Source organism: Odocoileus virginianus, chromosome X, assembly GCF_023699985.2.
Source record: "Odocoileus virginianus isolate 20LAN1187 ecotype Illinois chromosome X, Ovbor_1.2, whole genome shotgun sequence".
Lineage (NCBI taxonomy): Eukaryota > Metazoa > Chordata > Mammalia > Artiodactyla > Cervidae > Odocoileus > Odocoileus virginianus.
Genome location: NC_069708.1, coordinates 5238555 through 5253755, shown reverse-complemented (window position 1 = coordinate 5253755; position 15201 = coordinate 5238555).

Genomic DNA, 15201 nt, shown 5'->3' with positions numbered 1-15201 from the left:
ATAAAGCAGATCTCATCCACCCAATATAATTATCAGGTTCTTGTATACTGAACATTGATGTGGCTGATTCCCAATCTGCATACAGCATTGGGCTATGAATTTGCTCTCTTATTTCTCCTTTATTTAGAAGTTAATCACTATGTAATGATTATTTTGCAGTGATTAACTTCTAAATAAAAGAGAATTAAGGCCTCATCAAATCCATAGCTCAAAAATACTTTCTACTTAGTCATCCAGGTATAGAACTAAATAATATAACCTTAATATTAACTGGAACATCTAATATACCCTAAATGGTGTTTTCACAGGTTTGAAAAAAATGTAACTGCACACCTGATCTTAGAAAAATATTAAGGCATTGGCAAGCATGCAGAGGAGAAAAATTACTCATAATCCTACCTCTAAAACCATTCTCAGTTAATCTCCAGTGACAAGCCTTTGAAGTAGGCATTATCATCCTTATTTTGTTCATTTTGAACCTGAGAAACCGAGAAGCTATACCAGAGTATAGAACACTGGCAATCTTGCCATAAACATGGGACAACTCTAAAGAACCATCTCAACTTCACAGTTCTGAATGGGTGTCAGCTGAGGACTTCTGTGGAATGGCACCAGTGCCCAATTTCTGGCCCTGATCTGTGGATTAAAATATAAATGTTATGCCCTTTCCTTATCTCCAGGATACAGTGAGCAAGTATAGAAAGACATAGTTAAAAAAAAACATTTGGAAAGAGAAGAATAATGAACAGAGAGGTCACTGATTTATGGAAATTCTGAAACCCTGGCAGGCAACATTATGGATTCTAGCACTCCACCACCACAAATGGGGACGTCTGTAACATGAAGCTATGGCTGAGAAGGACAATCCAATCGCAGTCTATACTCTTCTGGCCCACTCAGATCAGGAGTCAACAACTGCCTAGTTTTGACTTCATGGACTGTGAGTGGGAGTGATAGAACTTTTAGCAAGAGTGGGGACAGGCTCCTGCATACTCCATAGCTTGTCTAAGACCTAGGGGAAGGTAGAGCTACACAGTGGAAAGATTTCAACAGTTAGGATTGGGTCTCAGCTGACCAGGAACTCCTCCAGCAATGAAATCTGAGTGAGTTAGGCACCTGGATATTTTAAATTGTTGTAGTACCTGGCAATACAGAACCCAGCTAGATACTGTCTATGTGTCATACCAATGCATATAACTTTAATGTTCACAACCAGCCCAGGTTGGATGCATGAGACAAGTGCTCAGGCCTGGTGCACTGGGAAGACCCAGAGGGATGGGGTGGAGAGGGAGGTGGGAGGGGGTACCGGGATGGGGAATACATGTAAATCCATGGCTAATTCATTTCAATGTATGACAAAAACCACTGCAATGTTGTAAAGTAATTAGCCTCCAACTAATAAAAATAAATGGAAAAAAAAACATTATGTGTTATTAGCTCTGTTTTACAGATGAAAAAAATTGAGGCTCAAATGGATTAACTCTAACTTGACAAAGGTCCATGACAAAGCTGAGAAGCTAGGACTGAAAATTATGTTTCTCCAAATAAAAAACTCATGCCATTTTCTTTATAGCATGCTAGGAGAAGAAAGAAGAGGGGATGGGGAGAATTAGAATTAGGAGGAGCAGAGTGGAGTTCAGAGGAGGGGGGGTTGATGCTGTCTTTTGGCTCTGAAGAAATCACTGTGCCAATTTACATTTTAACCCATAGTAAATAAACCCACAATAAATAAGCACATGCATTAGCTCATCTCCCGATGACCTCAGCAACACTTGATGCATCACCTAATTAGCATCTGTATGATTTTATTAGAATTTGTTCATATTTTTGAAAAAAATCTCACAATTTTAGCAAATGTCGCTCTTTATTAACCTGGACAGTTTCCTCTTAGCATGCGTAGATTACTCCCATAGGCCTTTGCCCTCATCCTTCTCTATTCCTAATCCATATTTACTTTGAAAATCCTAATCCACAGAGTGAAATGACTGAGGCCAATTTCAAACAAAACTTTGTATTTGATGTGTATGAACATGACTTTGGGCAACTTTCCTTAATAGTGATTCAATTTAACTGCAATTGTATTCCATTTGGAATCTCTCTGGGACACAGGTGGCATTTTGCTAAGACTTTTAGCAGCCCAGCCACATATAGTGCAGTTGATAGTACATACTTTCTGATGGAGGGGTTCAGGGAGACTATTTAATTGTACTTTCCATTGCTTGCTGCTGTGTACAGAAGAGCCAAGTACGGAAGGTTCACCTTTGCCTCTCTATGGTGCTCATTTGCATATTTAAATATGCCTTGGATGCTCTCCCAGTTGTAGCTTAGTGGCTAATGTTTAAGCACATATTTGCATTTGAAAAAAAAAGTTGTGAAAAGAAGGAAAATATACATTTGATCAAAGAAATGCTAATGAGAATTCAATATAGCTTCAACTTTTCTATTCCTGTTCAAAGTGTTAGCATGACCTCTTGGCTAGACAACTCTCTGTGGTTTGTTCTCAGTTCTGGGGACATCATGTAGGAAGTAACTGAACTCTGTGTGTTTTAGAATCTTTAGCAATAGAGTGATCCCTGGGGACTTCACTGATCGAGGTAAGTGATTGGTAAATGGAAACTTTAATGTGAAGACTCCACTCGTGCTGGGCTACACCAACAGACCTACCAGCACTTTTCTGGCTCAACTTCAAAACAGAAGGAGAAGCCTGGAAGTCAGGAACAGAGACAACAGTGGTCTAATGGATGGGGGAGCTTACATATCTGAAGCAAGGTCCTGGAGCAACACCCCAGTGTGTGTGGCAGCTGGCAGGCAGGACCAGGTAGCAGTCAGGGGAAGGGAATTTTAAGGAACTGACCTCAAAGTGGACTCATTAGTTACCAGGGAAATCAGTAGAGGGCACATTCCTCACAGCTCTTTTGATGAGAACAATCACCAGCTGGGGCAACAATGGAGGAAAGTCAGTCACGTGCTTAAGATACAGGTGAAGCAGCACTGTCGGGCAGGAGGTGGACAGAGAGCAAGGCAATAGCCATCTTGAGTGGCCTGACCATACGCTCCACCCCCTGAATATCATGTATGGCCCTTACAATCTTGGTCTGCCCTTCTTTGACAATATCTCTGGGGTTAGGTATGTAGGGGGCACTGTAACCAGATGCCACAAATACAACACAGACAGCAGCAGCCAAAGAGTATCAAGAGTAAGAAACCTCGCATGCTCACAATAGTCATTTGACAGGATGTGGACAAATTTTGGAGCCAAGTGCACATAAGGTCAATGGAAAGGGAGTCAACAGCAGCAATGCCCTGTTTAGTTATAAGGAAGGTAAGGCCACTCCTGGTTTTCACAAACCCACAGCCGCCCCCATGGGAAAGGGAAAGCCCAACTTTAAAAGAAACAGTCTGGTGGCCAAACCAGGACTCAGCAGACACAGTATAGATGTGTCACCTCATGTTATGTTGAGGGCCATTAAGGGTGAACCCAGTAGGTCCTTTCAAACAAAAACCAGTTAATCCCATGCACTTCTGGACAGAAGCCAGCCTATTCCACGCCACAACACATACATAGCCCGGGCTGGGGGACTCAACAGGCTGTCAGCTGTACAGTAACGTTTACCGAGAGGGTCCTTCTACATACTAGCATTGAGACCAGAAGACGGTGAGTCTTTTTTCCCCATTGTCAGCAATCCCCACATAGTCACATTAGGTGGGTCGATTTTTCATGGAACTATAGATGTGCATGACAGCGGCATCTCTCTGTGAGGCCAGTGTTGCCACAAACAGACTTTCTCCCTCAGACAAGGGATGAAATGTAGGACATATAACAGGCACAACACAGGGGAGATGATGACCATTAAGCAAAATACAAGCAGTAACCACATTCTGAGATAATACCACACCTGCCTCTGGTTTTTGTCCTAGTCTGCAACACAGTTCAGAAAACTCAACTTTTTAATAAGAACATATCTAAAATCACATCTACAATGACCAATGACTAGTTCTAGTTTGGATCTTTGAACCACAGCTACTCCATTTTGACTTTCAAATGCATTCCCTTCCTCAGTGGCCAAAGCAGATGTACAGTGCAAGTCTGAAAGGCCACAAAACAGACTGCTCTGGTCAGTATAATTTAAGTAAAACCACGTATAAGCCTGAATGACTTCCCCATAGCCTCAGTACATGCAGATTTCCCCATCAATTCCCCTTTTGATTGCAAATATTCCAATAGAAAGCACTGATGATCAAAATATACATCCTTTGATGCTGGCGTGCGGGCTCCTAACCCAGGTTCAGATCATGTCCCTTAGTACTAGGTCTCCTTTGTATTTCCCTGGTCATTCATGTTGGGGGGAAATTAACCAGATATCCTGAACAGGCTCAGAGGTATGTTAATGGGGAAACACGTCATAGGCTATACATTTTATCATTTATACCCACTGTTACACAAGCATTGTATATGTGCTTTTAGCACCGGACTTAAAGCAAGCAGTGTCACACTTCATGAGTAGTCATACTCTGTGACAATTTCACTAGGTAATCTTCTTTCCACCCAGAACATCAGGGCAAAAGTACTCCTAACACAACTTCATAAATACAGACCTCAATAAACAGAACTAGAATTTAACATCCACTGAAACATAATATTGTTCTCTCTAAAATTACCTTCATCTCTAACAAATACAGTCAGTCCAAGCACTTCCTGACTGGAAAACTTAATGCTTTAGTCTTTCTTTCCTAAGCAGGCAAAAGTAGGTAAACTGAGACCTGCTCAGCAACTAATGTTCTAATATTTTATTCTATTTGAAATGATCTATGTAGTCAATGAATTCTTTTAATTTAATTTAGTTTAGGGACTTCCCTGCTGGCCCAGTGGTAAAAATCCACCTTGCAATGCAGGGGACAGTGGTTCAATCCCAGGTCTGGGAAGATCCCACTTCCCTCCGGGCAAGCTCTACAATGAAAGAAGCCACCACAATGAGGAGCCAGGGCACCTCAACTAGAGAAAGCCTGTGCAGCACTGAAGGCCCAGTGCAGGCATAAATAAATAAATAAAATAAATTTTTTTTAAAAGCTAAAACAGCCCAGTTTAGTCTCAATTTACCAAAATCTGGACAGACTGTGTTAGACATTCACAAAAGGTGATTATTTCTGTAGAGTTTACCTAAAAGTTCTTACTTTTTCTCCTTTACTCTTAGAGATCATGGAAGATTCAAGTTCCAGAGAGCCCAGGTAGACAATTTACATCTCAAAGGCACAAGAGAAGTACCAATTCCTTCTAGAAAGCTAGCTTGCTGCTGCTAAGTCACTTCAGGCGTGTCCGACTCTGTGTGACCCCATAGACAGCAGCCCACCAGGCTCCGCTGTCCCTGGGATTCTCCAGGCAAGAACACTGGAGTGGGTTGCTATTTCCTTCTCCAATGCAGGAAAGTGAAAGTGAAAGTGAAGTTGCTCAGTCATGTCTGACTTTTCGAGACCCCATGGACTGCAGCCTACCAGGCTCCTCCATCCATGGGATTTTCCAGGCAAGAGGACTGGAGTGGGGAGAAAGTTAGCTTAACTAATTATAAAAGGCACACTTTGAAACAACAGCAGAGCCATTAGAGGTCTTTGTTTTCCAGAACTCTTGAGAGCCTCCGTCCAGCAAGCCCCAATCTCCAGGGGGCCCCACAGACCAGCAGACAGCCACCCTGGGATTTCCTCTAACTTGTGAGATCACCCCTACAACTTTGGGGCCCCACGAGGTAGTGGTAGGCCACCCCAGGATTATACCCGCTTAGTATTTCCAGACACCTCTGTGCTCATGAGAGTTTCCTCCATCTCCTGACCTTTGTTGGGCTGCGCCCCGCAGGCTCCAAGGTCTGCACTTGCTCAGCTTTAAGGCCGAAGAAAGAGCCCAGAGTCAGCGACACAGACATCAGTGGTCTAATGGATGGGGGAAGCTTACATGTCTGAAGCAAGGTCCTGGAGGACACCCCAGAGTGTGCAGCAGACAGCATGGCGGCAGTCTTCATTCGCGGAGGGAAGGGGAGATGGACAGTTAAAGGGCAATTGACATCAGGTGGGCTCATCAGTTACCAGGGAATCCGGAAGAGGGCACGCCCCTCACCGCCCCTTTGATGAGAACAATCGCCAGCTGGGGCCTGGGGCAAGTATGTAGGAAGCTCAGCTCTGTGCATGAGATACAGATAAAACAGGCACTTGTCTGATGGTGGATGGACAGATAGCAAGAGAACAGCTATCTTGAGTGGCCAGACTATAGAATTTTTATTTATCTGTGGAGGGATCCCTGGGGACTTTGCTGATGGAGGTTTGGCCTTAGTTCATTACTAGAAAAATGAAACCTTAATATATGGCCTCCCCTAGTTCTCCTGTAAGCAGAGTGAGTTTTGACTGAGAGAGAACCCTTATGGGCTGGGAGGGGAGAAGGAAGAGATTTTCTTCCTGTACATTTTGTTACATTATATTTAGTGGTATTTGTGACCATCCAAGATTAGACAGTTTTGTTTAGATACCAAAAGTTGTGGACTTCATGTCTTTCAAAGGCCAACCACGTGGTGATTTCAGGAGGTGAGACCATGTCCTAGACATCAAGGGTTCAGTCCCACACACCCTTTCTCACTGATTCTGTGGTAGTCAGTCTGAAAAGATGGCCTCCAAGAACCATGCCTTCTGGAATTCATGCCTTTCTGTGGTCCCCTTGCACAATCAAGAACAATGAATCTGACTTGACTCACCTTAACCAACAGAACGTGGTGAAAATCATGCTGACACTGAAGAAGTTCTAGTTGCCTTCACTGCCGTACTTCTGGGAAACTGGAACTGCCAGCTAAGAAGTCTAGTGCCCAGCTGGAGAGACAACATGGAGAGACCTTGTGGGAAGCACCAGCTGGAGAGCAGAGGCCCTGGACTACATGAGGAGGGAGAAACAGAGCCATGCGGCCTCTCAGTTTACCCTCCACAGGTGTCCATTTCCATTGGTCCTATAACCACAACTGCTTGAGTTCCTAAATGAGCCCAGCAGCAGAACTCCCCAGCTGATCCTGGTCAATTCACAAGAATGATAACAGAAAGTCTATTGTTTCCAATCACTGGCTTTTGGGGTAGTTTGTTACATAACAATAGAGAGCTAAATCAATGCACTTCTCTCAGGTCTCTTTCCCCAGGCCTCTCATTTCCACTTCTTTCCTTGCACATCATGCTGAGGTGAGAGGTGAGAGACTATTGCACTGGTTCCTACTCCAGCTTGTGGACATTACATATCCTTCTTTGGCCTTCTGCTACCCACACCCCCAAGAACCATATAGCCTCTGAGTAGCCAGATATAGCACATCAAGTACATAAGCTGAGGGTGTGTTTTATTTTTCTTATTAGCTGATTTGGTGACATACTTAGAGATTTGAGAATAAATGCTCTTAAATAAAACCTATCGAAGTCCTTCCTGGACCACAGTGATAAACTACAAGTCAAAGATGTTTTGAACAATAAGGTGGAATGAAAAGTGACTACATATATTTTCATTTTACATTAAGACAACCTGAATTTTAAAATGTAATCTCCAACTTGCTTTCAATAATACTAACTACCCTTTATTTATCACCTACTATGTACTATGCTTTCTATATATTACTTCTAACCTGTTTTCACAAAGACCCGGCTACATGGCCTTCCTTTTCTTCCTCAAACACACCAAGCTCATTCCTGCCTCCATGGCTTTGTATTAGTCTGTCCTTTGGACTCAACTGCTGTTAACGCCAGGTCTTTTCCTGGTTGTCCCCTTCTCTTGATTCTAGGTTCAGCCATAATTTTATGTCTTCCAAGCAGCCTTTCATAGTTACTCTATAAATTAACCTCCTCAAGTAGTCACTTCCTATCACATCCCCCTAGTTTATATTGTCATTGCATGTATTACTGTCTGAAATTTTCTCATTGATTCAAAAACTTGCCATATGTGTCACCTTCAAACAGAGTAAGACCCATGGGTCAAGAATACTGTCTCTCTGATTTTTTTACTATGTGTCTAGCAACCAGAAAGATGTCTGACATTAATGAATAAATGAAGCAAGGAAGAAGCAACTTTCACAACTTACCTTCAGAGAAGGTATTATTGTCTACTTGTATGTCAGATGTGGAATTCAGGGGTAAAAGAGGTCACATAACACGCTCAAGGTCTCTCAACTTAAAGTAAATGACTTGTCTGCTCTTCAGCCTATCCTGCTGTCCCCTCCAGGACTTCTAGGCGGTTAGGTTAGCAAATAAACAACTCTGTCTTAAAGGGGGTCTAGAAAAGACCAGAACAGATGACCCGAACAGAGTAAACAGCCACTCTCCCCTGCCAGAATCTCAAAACAAGCCCTAGAACATTTCTCTGGTGCATTTTTCCTATACATTTTAAGAGGTAAATGAGGTCTTTAAGGTTTAATTAAATTATTAAACATCATCAGCTCAAATCAATAGGTCTTAGTGGTGTAATGAGCTTACTTAACCAAAAATAACATGTGACCAAGAGTTGAAAAATCAAGTTGTCTTCTGAGACTGAATGTAGACAGAGCACGTAAGAAGATCAGCTGCCCAAAGCAGATATTGACAAATGGATGGCTGAGGAGTTCTATTAACACTCGTATTCCAGGGAGCCAGAACAAGGCACAGCTATCTCATCGTCCTTAAAGCCGTACGATGTAACAGGAGGCTGAGGGGCATCTGGGAGTCCAGAAAACGGAAATGTAGTCAGAATTTGTCTGTCTAGTTCTGTGTAAGGAAGAAAATGGCCATGACAGAGACTTTGCCTAACATCTGTATCTCAGAGGTGGAGACAGGTGTATCAAGACATTAAGTTCTTTCTACTAATTTTCCTCTCTATGATTCCACATTGGGCAAACCAATTTTAGTTATGATTTGACTTTCCTGCAAGGTGATAAGAACAGTCTGTCCACTATTAATAATTGTCATTTGCATTGAAGACAGTGTCTTAAACACCTGATCAGCATGAGTCTGTACAAGAGAGCAGGATCTTTCATAGGTCTGTTAATAGATCTTGACTTAGACAACGGGAGAGCATATTTTCAGACCCTTAGACATGAAGGCCCAGTGAAGTGCTATCCCAGGGGTCCCGCCCTAAGCTGACTCCCTGAATGTGTTGACACTATCATAGAAAAGTTGGGACTGTATGTACATGATCATCTACAAGCACTGGAACAGAGATGCTTGAAATGTTATAGGAAGAAGAAAATCACTTATGCCGTCTGGGTGCGTGTGGAATGGAGCAGTTAAAGTTCATTTTTGTCTTCCTTTTTCTTTAAAGAGAGAGATTAGAGAGATGGGATGAAAAGGAGGACTCTATGTTGCTAATTCAGCCAAATTCTTAGATGAACCATAAGAAAAAATAGGATGTGTTAATATATTTGAGTCAGTAGGACAATTTGTTGGGGGTGGGGGAGAGTAAGACATTAAGGCTCAACTTCTATAAGTTAATGTTTCATTGTTATTTTCATTAGTTTAGATGCTCTTTTTCTTTTACACAAAAATGTCTGTAACAGTTTTTGGAGTGACTGCATCCACCCACTCTTGACTTCGACATTTCCTCCCTGGGTGTGACCTAATACCGTAATAACTGCACAGTTTTATACAGATGCTGAAAATATATTATAACTATGCATCATTAAGAAGTAGCAATACTTACCATTGGTATAGGAATGTCTGTGATACACCAGAAATTAGGTTTTCATTTTAATGCCCTTGGCCTCTTGAAAAGGAAATGTTTTACAAATTAAAAAAAAAAATTTCTGCATTACTTCAGCAATTTTCCCACCTCCCATAGTGCTGTAGGCATGAAACCTCATGTCCAAAAAATGTGATTGCTTTTCTGGTTTTCTTGTCACAAGTCTTTTCCCCAGCAAAGAAGGTTTATTTTCAGTTTCCACATTTTTTCTTAATCATAAGTTTATAGACTACTATATAGCTCAGGGAACTCTACGCAACGCTCTGTGGGGACCTAAATGGGAAGGAATCAAAAAAGTGGGGATATATGTGTACATATAGCTGATTCATTCTGCTGTACAGTAGAAATTAACTCAACATTGTAAATCAAGTATACTCCAATAAAACAATTTAAAAACATCAAAAAATAAATTCATTAACTCCTAAAAAAAGTTTATGGAAGTTTCTGAAAACCACTTACTGGATAATATTTATAAGAGCATATATGAAAATCTACACATCTAGGATTATTGTCTTCTTTAATGATCCAGCCTCTTACTTTAATCTTCAAGAGACATTTTCAGCTTTGGAAATACTTTTTGGTTTCCAAACCACCTCACAGTCACATTTGTAGATTTCAAAGAGGGGGCATTTAACTAAATACAGGTATGTGATAAGGAGATATATATTTATGTGTGTGTGTGTATATCTTCTGAGACTGAAAGTTTATGTGTGTGTATATATATGTATATATATATCAGTACACCATTTCCATTTTCTGTAAATATGTTCTTTCTAATAAGCCTTGCAACTTTTTTAGCCCAACACATACATTCCCTAATAGCCAGATACATAGAGAACTTTTTATAAATGGAAGAATTTTCTTTATGTATTAGCTTTGATGTCATAAACATGTAATAAGAAGCATGGTGTGCCATTAAATTGTCTTATTCTTCTTAATTTTAGAAAATAAATATAACTTTAAACTGAAGAATGAAGAATAAAAGTTTTCCTAAAATCAAAACACTCTTTATGTTTTTTATAATAGATATATATTCTTGCATCAAATGGTAAACTGCATTTATATAATTATTTTTAGCATTATACTCACAAAAATGGATCTTGCTATGGTTTTCAAGATCTACTGGCGTTGATTAAAAGAAGTTTGCATACTCAACTTAGTCACATTGCTTTATTTCTGTTGTTGTTGTTGGTATTGTTCAGTTCACAAAAAAGGTACTTCAAGTCATCATATCCTTGCATTTAACCAAGTGAAAGAGTCATCTTGAAAGAAAACATTTTACAAACTAGACACATACCCTGTTTATTTTCTCCGAAAAATGCACTCCATAAAGCAAGTCCATTTTTTAAACTTTTCCCAATATTATACAAAAATAGTCTTATGCAAGTAATAAATGTATCTTTAAACATCCAACTTTTTTGAAATTTAAAGCAGTCACACCAAAAGTTATCATTGTTAAATTTTAATCTAAACATAGAACACCTTGTGCTTATATAAACTGCTGTTAACATGTGCTCATATACTCTTTACATGGATCTGGCAAATATACTCTGCCATTATCCATTAAATTATGTAAAAAAGTATAATCAGTGCAGAACTTGCCTATTTTTAAACAATGTTCTTTAACCATCCTCATCTATATTTGTTATATATAATTTCTTTTTGGAAAAAATTTTAAGGCAAGTGCAATCAAAATTACAAAATCACTATTTCTATTGCTAACATATGCAGCATTCATAGTGAGTGAGTGATCTCCTTCCTTTGTAAAAATGAAAGTACAAAATGCTAAGTAGGTTATACTTGCTAGAGCTGATTATATAGTCTTACCTATTAAGTCATAAAGTCTTTAGAGATAACACAAAATTATACATCTTTAAAGATCTTTTAAGATATCAACACAAATGCTATACCAGCAGCAATCTGCTATCCCCTTTCTGTAATTTGTTGTTGCATGTCCAGTTTTCTCATGAAAATACACAGCAAGTTATTCAGATGCCCATTTTGAAGATGACTGTGACTACAAGGTCACCTTGAGGCAAAGGATACTTAAGGTGCAGTACTCATAAAATCCTCGGTTGTAAGTTCACTTAATTCTATTGTGTTTCTATTTCACTTCAGTGATGGCCTGGATTCTGTAAAGTAAGAGAAAACTGAAAAAAAAAAACAAGAAAGAAAGAAACTTACCAGTAACTGTATCTCTAAAGTTAGATTTTGCTGAGGACATGTTATTTGCTCGGGACATAATTTAAATGGAATCTGAAAAAATAAGTTATTTCACAGCCCTGGAAAAATAAAATCGACTAAAAGATAGGAAACTCATGGTAATAACTTTGGGGTTTTCATAGACTTTTCTTATGATAGTTGCTGAGTGCAATGCCTTCCCTTGTTTTTATAAATAAATAATTCAGGGCTACCATGTAATGGAAAAAGTAGGAAATGGAAACAATCACAGATTTTTTATGGGAAAACAAGAATGAGCTGACCCTCTCCTTTAGGATAAAATGCATGTTCTTAGAGAAAAGCGAGTTGAACAGAAACGTGGGTATTTATTTTTAGCCTGTGCCAAAATGATTCACTGGGTCATTTCCTGATGGAGTGCATTATCTTGGTAATTCTTATAACTCTTTATCTAATGTAGCCCATATATTGATTAAGGTTGTTTAAATGTAATGCCAGTGTGCATTTTCGATTAGATCACACATACCTTACACATGCACGCACACTAAATACTTCATGTTGTCCAAGTCGACTGTTTTGAACTATTGTTGTCCAGAATGCTTTCTAAAAAGAAATCCAGCTTAATTGGTATATTGTCTTTTTCAGTTCAGTGTAGAAATAAAAAAGGCTACATTGTGCTCAATAAAATTCTGCTGTTGAATATGATTTTTTGGATGTTCTAGTGTTATAAAACTCAAGATAGTAAGTGGGCCTACAGTGGCTGTGGAAGTCACTAACACATGAAAAGTGGGAAAACTGAAACCAATTCTCTAGGAACTCTTTGATGTGGCCACTCCACAAAGAATATATAAGGATATTTTCTTTTAACTAACAGAAACCGTGTCCTTGAAATTTGCACTTAGGATGAGTGACATGATTTGTTTGTGAGACTCAGACATCAAATAGGACATTTCTTCTTAAGAAACAGAAGCTGGCAACCTCATCGCTGATACTCGTTCCTGGCATAACACAGAACATAAAGACCAATGCTAGCCTAGTGAGATAAATCTATGTGGCTAGAAATATATTGTTAGAATAAGTGATTGAGGTGTGAAATACAGAACCAACTGGTTTGTCATTGTTGTGTAGGTTGTCATTTTTCTGAAATGATAAGAGATGATGCATTTAGTGGATCATCTCACATAGAATTAACTAAATTTATTGTCACTGAACCAATATAGTCTTGAACTGTATGTCATTCACTGAAATAGGGTTCCCCAAATTATGTGCTCATAAACATTTCTTGGAATTTAATTGTTTTGGAGTGTGAGCCAGTAATTTATGCTTTTAAGAAATGCTGCAAGCAATTCTTATGCTAAAGGACATTTGGGAAAGTCTTCATTAGAGCTTATATTTCTATGAATTCATTGTTAATGTGAGGAAAATAATTGTTAATTAAGTCTAAAAAATTTAGCACATTTTACATTGATGTATTTATTTTCACAACCAACATCTTTGGTATCCCTGTATATTTTTGCTATTTTTTCTTCTTTAACAGAAAGAGAAGTAACAATAGATCTGTATTTTCTTAGAAGGGAGGTGCTTTTATTTAATGCTTAACTATTAATTATTTTTCTTCTACAATGGTACAATCACTTTTTTGAAGTCATATATTTCATGACAAAGTTGCTTGTCTTGACTAGTTTTTTTGTGTGTCCTTCTTTTCGAGAAATTCTCATATAAACTGTTATTGTCGATATAGTTCAGCTTTTCTCAGGGCTTCATTGTGAGTTCTGGTGAACAAACTGGGAGGAATTATTAAAAGCAAGACCCAGTTTATGGTGACGTTCATCCACTGCAAACTTTAATTTTGTATACGAAAGAGTAACACCAGTTGTAATGATAGAAAAAATAAACCCTACACCCTGTGTTTCTCAAAGAGGGGAGGTCCTTGGGCCACCACGTTAGAATTACCTGTGGAGCTTGTTAAGTAACAGATTCTGAACCCCACTCCAGTACCATAGGCATTCAATCTGAATTTCAATTTTTAACTAACTTCCCAGGCAACCGTTCTGATGTCTAAAATTTGAGACTCATCTGTTTGGCTCCTATAGTTTTCAACTGTTGGTTATCTTATAGAATCACCCGGAGGGTATTAAACAAACAAAGCAATGGACAAACTGGATTAATTTCATCTGAAATCTCTGGGACTTTGGGATGTTTTAAATTTCCCTGGTGCACCCAGGTCTTAGAATTATTACTAGCAGGCCCATTAGAAGGAGGCTATGAAAGAACCATCCCACTCCTCACCGAACCTTTATATCACAGTATCAAGCATGCCAAAATCCTAATTTCTATTCATACATTAGAACATTTAGCAATAATTTTCCCATTTTATTGAGGAAAAGCATGCTGAGGCCACTGAAGGAAGGATTTTCATTCCGCGCTTGGTCTTCCTTTGAAGTTCATAGTTGTGTAAACAGTTCTTTATTTGCCAAAGACAATCGAACTGAGATACTTCATTGTTTAATGTAAACCAGCTACTGATTTTCATAGTTTTATAGTTCTGTTTGTAGTACACATGGGCTTTTGACACGTTATTCTGCTCTCTGATTTTGAGGATGTTCTTTTTTGTTTCCCAGAAGCTGGAAATTGGACTGCCTTAGCAGTTTTTCCATAATCTAGTCATTCATAAACCATTTTGATGACTTTTGCCATATATCACCTTTCCTAGACTATTATTTACCTATGTTTTTGTTTAATCATTTACTATATATTATTCTATCTGAAACAGTATCCACAAAGTCATTTGATCTACTACTTAAGTTTTTTTTTTAAATTTTAACACATTTTAAATCAAATATATTACTATTCAAATGAAAACTTCCCTCTGTGTACCATCTCAAACCAACATATCACTGGAATAAAAATCCCTAATTTGGGCAAACAATTGGCTAAAGTATTCATCAAATTTAGATATTCTTTATTCTTCAGAATTTCACCCCACCCTCCTCCATACACATCAGTATTACTGGGCATTAAACAGTGACTGAAAATGTAAGCTTAATCAATGAATTTGCTTGCATTACTCTTACAGGCATACATGCATGATAAAAATCCCACAGCAGTAAGTGATTGGGTTACTACTATTTTAATTTTCTGAATATTTGCCTCATTGTATGTTTCTATTTTTCCAGTAGATGAGGATCTGATATCAACTAGGAGTCTTCTAGAAATAAGAAAGATGTTTCATGAGTATCAGTCTTTTAACCAGTTGTTAATAATATGAGTGTAATTGAAAGTTTCTGAGAATTTATGTGTGTGTGTGTGTA